The sequence below is a fragment of the Camellia sinensis genome, chromosome 10 (genome assembly GCF_055761805.1).
Source record: "Camellia sinensis isolate YWXY chromosome 10, ASM5576180v1, whole genome shotgun sequence".
NCBI lineage: Eukaryota > Viridiplantae > Streptophyta > Magnoliopsida > Ericales > Theaceae > Camellia > Camellia sinensis.
Genome location: NC_138970.1, coordinates 13,505,309 through 13,514,118, shown reverse-complemented (window position 1 = coordinate 13,514,118; position 8,810 = coordinate 13,505,309).

Genomic DNA, 8,810 nt, shown 5'->3' with positions numbered 1-8,810 from the left:
AATGCTAAAAAGTAGCCAAAAAAATTTAATTCAAGTTGATTTTTTTGCCAATAATTCTTGATTTAAACTTAGTCTTTAGAGAATCGTCTAATTCATGTTCAATCCATGAGTTAGTAGACCCACCTATTTATTTAATTTTTAATTAGTAAATATATTTTTAAAAAATTTATAACAAAAATAGGAAATATTTACATATTTGTTTGGTATATTTATTAACGAATTTAAAATTAATTAAGAAATTATGTAGTTATTCTTAAAAGAATAAATTACATTGGTAGTCCCTATATTTTAACTCTTGTGTTATTTTTGTCCTTACAATTTTAATTTGTTTGATTTTGACCATGAATTTATAATTTTGTCTCAATTTGATCCAATTGTCATAATTGCTAGTTTTTTTTAATTTTTTATTATATATATATATATATATATTGAAAATACACACGAGTAGCATCTGTTATAATTTTATAGACAAAATTATAAATTTGTTCAGCTCAGTAAGTTAATCTTAACCAATTCAATAACTATTTTCTTTTAAAAACTTTAGCCGACATTGTCAATTGAATCAAATTGAAAATCTAAAATTAATGGTCAAAATCAAACTAATTGAAATTACAGAGACCAAATTGATACAAGAGACAAAATGCAGGGACTATCGATATAATTTACCCTTCTTAAAATATGTCTAATTAAGATATATTTATATCTGAAAAACTATTTAAGACCAGATCAAGTTAGAACCTGAATAAAAAATTAATGGCTTATTAAAAATATTTAATAATTATAAATTTAAATTTGATCAATTTTTCATTTTAATTTTTTTCATAATAAAATTAGGTTGTTTGATAATTATAATTTATAATTCCAATTTTTCTTTGTATTTTTTAAAATTATATGTAATTATAATTTCTTTTGAACTTTCCTTTTCAATCTCAAATTAGTTATAATTTGAATTATATATGATTTATTTTTGACTTCTCATCTACAAAAACGAACCATGAACATAAATTGTTTTTTTCAACATTGTGAAAAATAAATACAAAAATATATTATCAATAGTAATAATAATTAAACATATTTTTATTTATTATGTGACATTTCACCACTACATTGATTATAAAACTCATTACAATAATATAGCAATAACAAATCAGATGATAAGCAACATGTGATCACAATAATTTTTATAGTTATACAAAAGTACCCAAAATGATATATAAAAAAATAATATATGATCTATATTCAATTTTTATATAATAAAATTCACACTTAATCTCAACCATACATTAGTTTTTTATATCAATTCATCACCTAAACTATCTACTATTATTATAGCGATACCGGGTTTTCCCCTTTATGTACAGTGTGCTGGACTTAGGTTCCGCGGTTGAGTATTGTTGCATTTGTTTCATTTCCGTCCTTTAATTCCTTATATTTAAATTTTAGGATGTGTTGGGCAGGTTTGTTTCAAGTTGGGAGTGTTTTGAAACAAGTGGTTGCTGCCCAGATTTTGGTGTCTTCGCTCGAGCGAGACTTTTGTCGCTCGAGCGAGCTCTATGTTTTAGATCCTTTGCTCGAGCCAGGGTTTCTTCGCTCGAGCGAGAGTTGGGTGATGTGTCTGGTGGCTCGAGCGAGAAGTCTTGCGCTCGAGCGTGCGTCTGCTTCTGGTTCTGGACTTGAGAGTTGCATTTCTTGGCTCAAGCGAGCTTTCCTTCGCTCGAGCGAGCAAGGACTTTATTTTGGGTTTCTTCGCTCGAGCGAGCTTTTCTTCGCTCGAGCATGCTTCTGGGTTGCAGACCTGAAGCTTCGATTTGTTGGCTCGAGCGAGGCTTTCTACGCTCAAGCGAGGTTTCTTTGTGTCTGGTCGCTCGAGCGTTTATTTTTTCGCTCGAGCGAGCCTTAAATATATCAGTTGGCAGCAGCGGGGTTACACTTCATTTCTTCACCATCTCTTTTACACAAACCCTAGATCTGGCTGCTCCCTTTCTTTCTACATACCTTCTCTCTAAGATTCTATCTACTTCTAGAGTGTTTCTATCCTAATCTCTTTGTAAGAAAGATAGAGGGTGGTGTGGGCTTCACTTTAATCTGAGAAATAGTGGATTTGGAGCACTTTGGATTTTCTTCATCTACTTCTTTGGGCTTCTAACTTCGAGGTAGGGATAACCTACTCCATTCTATGAGTTTTAATATAAATTTTAGTCATTTTGATTAGATGGTTTTGTTGGGTAATTTCGGGAAAAGTTAGGGTTTGATGTGTAATTTAAAAAAAATGGGTTTTCAAATGTTAAACTCCATGTGTATGTGAGACATTAAAAAATGAAATTGTTGTTGTTAAATCAATGAAATTGAGCCTTTGAGCTAATATTGAGAAAAATGAAAATATGCCCTAATTATGTTGAATAATTAATTTGGGGAAATGTGAAATTGAAGTGAAATTCATGAAACTGGAAAATTGTGGGAGTAAATGGTGTAGTTGGATAATTTAATCACTCACCTATGAAAATGTCGATATTTTATCTGTTGATAAATTTATTATCTGTTTAGAGATAACTGCTTTGGGTTACAGGTGGAGAATAGTCTTGTTGATAAATTTATTATCTGTTTAGAGATAACTGCTTTGGGCTATCGGTGGAGAATAGTCTTGATTGTTGTAGACACTGTATGATGATTAGAGAAAACTGAAACTAATCACATTGAATATGACGGTTGGAATAATACAGCAAATGCGTGTATTGATTGATCATTGTATATGATAAGTATTTAAATACATTGTATATGTATATTGTTTGGGATCCTCCATGGTTTGAGAGGATATAGGAGATGGACTCTCAAACCTGTTTAGAAGGAGATAAGGGATGGACTCCACTGATATAGCAAATCTGTGTATCATTTGAAATATGAAAGTATTGAAGTATGGAAGTGTTTTAATATGAGTTATATTCTCATGTGAATTGTGAAGTATGGAAGTGTTTTAATATATGTTATAGTCTCATTGAATTGTTTGGCCAGATTCTGAGCCATAATTATGAATCGAAACTGTATAAGTGAAGGAAACTGAAATGAAAAATGGATATACTTGATGTTGATTGAAAAGTGTTGTAAGTTGATTTATAAGCGTCAACCATATATCAAATGCTATTGTTTTAGTTATTTCTCATACTTGGTTTAGTATATCTCTACTGGGCATTGGCTCACCCTATATGGGACATCATTTTCAGGTTCAGGTGATATGTCATCTCCAAGGACATAGCTTGGGAGGCTTAGAGGCTGAAGATCCTTTTTTGTTGTTTACCTTTCTGTGTATTACATGTAAATTCAAGCCGAGGGCTTAATGTGTATGAGTTACTTTTGTTGTCAACATGTAATATTTTTGTGATAAATACTCTGATAAATAGATGTACACTTTATTCTCTTGAATGTATTGTCAATTTTTTGTATCCTGAATGTATGAATTATGAGTTTATTTTGAGAGCGTTACAATTATTTTAAGTAATATTCAACTTTTCAAAACACACCCAAATAATACTCTGAGCGGGCTCATCATCATCATTGTTGTTGCCATACTTACCACCTCCACTAACCACTATGTAACTCCGGTCTAGTTTTTTATCTTTGAAAATTTAAAAAGACAATGTTGAGGAAATAAAAAGGTACTGTTAGAATATTAAAGAGTTAAAAATAAAAAGTGAAAAAAATGTGTGATTTTTGTTTTTCTTATTCCATATATGGGTGATAATTTTTTTTAAAATCCATAAATTATGGAATAGTGTTCATTATTTAAAATTTTATTTATTGATGGGTAAGTCAATTAAATGTTTTAAATTTTTTACAAATAAAAAAATTTGAAAATTTTGTTTAAGTTATAAAAAATGGCCAAATCGTAAAGAACAATATAAGATGCTATATTCTATAAAAAAAAAAACTCATAAGTGTATTATCAATTTACATATATAAATAATAATAATAACAACAATATAAAAAATACACAAGTATCCACCAAAAAATAAAAATAAAACTTCACATTAACTCCCGAAACAAAGATAGTTAAACAGATATATATTTATTATCAATATGTTGGAAAAAAAATACATTTGAATAAAAAAGTCATATAGAGAAAAAAAAAATACTCACACGAAAATAGAAATTTACAAAAAAAAAAAATCACAAATAAACAAACTTGAAATAAGTTTGGACTATTGACACAGAGAGAGACTAACCTTTGCATCATTATATTTGGAAAGGAGTTAGCCGGCTGAAAAAAGATCAAAGATTGGGTATTCTAAAGAGAGAATTGTATTGAAATTTTAATTTGATTGTATTTTTAAAGTTTTGGAATTTATATTATTTTGGAAAGAGTGAGGGTGGCTTACTATATTATTTTGAATTCTGAAATTCAAAATCATAGATAATTAGTGCCTTTATTGTTTCTTAATTTGAATTGTTTTGATCAATATTATTTTTGGAAAGAATGAGGGTGGCTTATCATATTATTTTGAATTTTAAAATTCAAAATCATAGATAATTAGAAACTTTTTTTTGTTTTTTATTTTTTGACTTAAGGAACTGACCAATATATATATTTTTTATTTCTTTAAAAATTAACAAATTAACAAAATTAATTTAGGAGTTTGGAACTCTCACAATTAATATTTTTAAAAATTCTATTTTCCTTGTATAATATATAGATTGGATTTTATAATCGGATTTTATGCACTTAAATTTTTAGTTATTTAACTGGCCATAAGATGTATAAATTTTGCAAGGAGTGTATTAGTCAATGAACACCTTAGTTAAGAGGGCTGATTAAATTGGTTTAAGCCCAATGACCTTGAGCACAAACTCAAACTCGACTGGTGAGAAAGATTGATGCACATGGTCCACCGTGAACTAATTAGCTCAATAATCCTTTAACATGTTTGCTTCCACTAATAAGCTGGTTTTTAAATTTTTTTTTTTTAAAAAATTTTAACTTTATAAAAAAGTTAATATTTGTTGTTTGATGGAAATTATTCTTGAGCAACTTATTTATTTGTTCAACTTATTTGGCCCAAAAAAATTAACTATTTTGAAGCTGGGACAAGGGTTTTTTGGATGATTTGATTTTATAAATTATTAATTATAAAATATTTGGACGGAAATTCCCCTATAAAAACTAGTCATTAGCTATAACAATTTTTTTATCTATTTTTTCTTTTTCTTTTTTCCTTTTATATTTACGTTAAAATTGCTAGCTTTTAGTCCAGTCCATACTTTAGTTAAATGCTTCTAACGGCATTTTGAACAATTATACAATTAAAAAAAAAAAAAAATTTATTTGACAACTTATTTACGAAACAAGTTATAACTTTTTCCTATTTTTTTCTAAAGCTTAAAGTTGTGAAAACAGATTTTTAAACCATTAATTTCAAAAGTTGCAGTTCTAAAAAGCAAGTGAAAACAAATGGGATCACATCATGGTTAATGTCCTTCATCCTCCATGAGTTTGCGTTCCTCAATTTATATCAATCTTGCACATCCTTTTTAGCCCTCCAAAGTTAGATTAACCATCATAATTTTTTTTAAAAAATAGATATATAAGAAAAAAGTTAGTCGTTTGCATTTTTTAAATGAAATATCAAAGTATCGAAAATTATTTGTTATCTAAAATGACATATCACACATAGCATCTCAATCGTTGATTGGTCTAACCCAATCAACAATTGAAATATCATATGAAACATGAGATTATAAGAGTATTTTAAAAAAATTAAAAGAAGACAAATTTTGACATGAATAATAGTAGTATAAGGAAAGCAATGCATAAATGTTATCAATTGAATGTGTGTGTAATCATAGTGACAGTGATGGCTAGCTATAATGACATGTAGTTGCTCATCCTCTAGTCCTTCAAATTTTCACTATAGTTTAGTTTGAGAGTGTCATGGTCCATGAACTTCAATTTGTTTTTTATTTGATTGATAATTAGTTGATCATGCTAGTCACCCAAAATAATTCATAAATCTAGTTGATAAGATACCATGTGATTGTGCTATGAAAATTCCAGAACAAACTTTTATTTTTTTTATAGATATAGCTAAGGGTATAAATTTATACTGTATTAGAGGTTTTGAAATGACATGCCTATTATTATAATTTTAAAATTTTTTTGTTAAAATATGGGTTGTCTGGTTTTGTTTCTAGTTTCTGTTTTTGCTTTTGTTGTTTTTGAAATAAAACATTGAAAAATTGTATGGTTGTAATTTTCTGAATTTAATTTTTTTAAAATTTAGTTTTTATTTTTTGTATATTTTTATTTTTAATGAATTTTTAATATTTTAATATATTTTTTTACTTTTTAGATGCACCTAATCTAAATGTATCTAAAATGCAAACTATATTTATAAAAAAATATTTTAAAAAATTAATAAATACACAAGAATATGAAAATGTACTGAATTTATATATATATATATTTTTATATTTTTGGTATTTAATAAATTTTTTAAAGATCTTTTTCACAAATATTATACTTTTTAATGGTATTTATATTAAGTGCATTTAAAAAGTAAAAAAATTGCTTAAAATATTAAAAAAATACTAAAAAGAAAAAAAAAACTCAATTTTCAAAAAATTGAATTTAAAAAATTGAAACCAAACAATTGTTTTCAAATCATTTTGATTTTTATGTGAAAATAATTTTTTTTGACATATATTGAAATATGGGTTTTTTTTTTTTTTCGTGTGTGTGTGTAAAGTACGAGACCTTTACACATATAGTCCTTAGCGTTAACGCTATTCAAAGCTAATAATGGGAAAAAGTATTTTCAATATTTTACCTTACAACAATGTTAGAGGACCACAATTTTTGTGGCCACAATAGCTCAAAACTGCTAAAACGACGTCATTTTGGCATGTTTTGCACCCAAAACGAAGTCGTTTTGGCAGTTTTGAACCATTGTGGCCACAATAAATTGTGGCCCTCAAACATTTTCCTTTACCTTAAGTATCAACACAATCAAAATGATTAAATACACATGTGATTATCAAAATATAAATTTTTTTAGCCCCCAAAATATGCAGTTAGTTTCATTTCAGTCCAAAAATATACGTTTTGTTCTATTTTAATCCCCAATCTTTTAAAGTTGTTGCATTTTTTTTAATTTATAAAATTTCGAAATTACTTCTTCTATTATTAATTTTGAATGGGGCTTACACCAAGAACTAAATTATAACGTATCGCGTACTTCAAAAAAAACCAAAGTAATAGAAAAATTAAAAGATTAGAAACTTAAAAACAACATATTGCACAATTCAAAGACCATTAGTGTAATTAACTCTTTTTTAAAAACTATTTTCAAATTATTTGTTCTTAAAAAATGAAAGTACATCCAAATAGACAATTTTCAATAATTGTGCTAAAAAAGATGGTTTGGTCCCAGGAAGGACTTTATACAAAAACATAACTCATGGCAACCTAAATTGATTAATCAAAGTTTCTACAATTTTTTATTTATTTATTTTTCAAGCCACAATTTTCTCCATCTTTGTGGCTTTTCTTGGACCATTGAGACAGCTCAACAGCCGAAAGCCACTTTTATGCCTCTCTCTCTCTCTCTCTCTCTCTCTCTCTTTCATATCTTAATGCTGCTGGGGCATGAGGGGGAAGGCCAGAGCCAAGGAACAGATTACCCATTTTCCAGGACCTCCCCCTCCAAGCTGGGCCATGGTTGGAAAGGAAACTGCTATTGTATCTATTAACTTAGGCCAACTCCATGGACAAAAAGCTGTGTAGATATTCACAACTCACATGGCCTTATTGATAGGAATTGGGACCCATTTTATTTCTGGGTCTTCCTTCTTAATTTATCATATCATAGAGTATGTGTGAATCTTCTGTAGTTCACTTACTGTAAACGATACTGTTTTGGTGTATTTACTCGAGTTTGAATAAAGATATCAAAATAATATCGATTTAACTTTAAATCTTAATGTTTGGTTTCATTTTGTTTTGACGTGGCACATTGTCATTTACATATTGGACTATGGAGGATCTAAATTCGTACACCTAGGGCTAATTTCATTTTTGATTCCCTAACCTAATTTAGTCAATAGACATCGTTAAAATCATGGGTAAATTTGTAATTTTGAGGACTAAAATGATACATATCACATATCTCATTGATTAAAAATGCAAAATTTTAAGTGAATTTTCACATTTATTCTTGACTTTAACTACTTTACTAACCGAGTTAAGGAATATATTTTAGAAACTAAAAATGTAATGAACCTAATCTTAGCAAAACAGTTGAAAAAAAAAAAAAAAAATCCTAAATATGAGTAGTTCTTGACACATCATGAAGCTGTTTGGTAAGCTTGAAAATGGGATGGAAGTTTTTCTTGACAAAAATGATGAAACTGTTTGGTATATTTGAAATGGGATGAAAACAAAAGTCATTCTCTCAAGCTTTTTAGGCTTCACGTAATTGTCACCAAAATATTTACATCAAACCCTATTTAAATCTAGCATTGCCAAATTTTAGATTTTTGAATTTTTTTGGAGATCGGAAAATATAGAAATAATAACAAATTCAAGAAAGAATTTCAGTAAGAAAAAAAGGGGAAGAAACTACACATTAGTGATATCTTTTCAAAATAATTATTGTTTTATAAAAAAGTTTATGATTTTAATTATTAAAGTTTGTAAATTTTTTTATTGATCTGAAATATTTTTACAAACTGAATTGTTATTGTTAAATAAGTTGAGAGAGAGAGAAATAAGTTTCTGTGAAATTGTAAAACCAATGTACATTGATCTCCTTTATAGAGGAGAA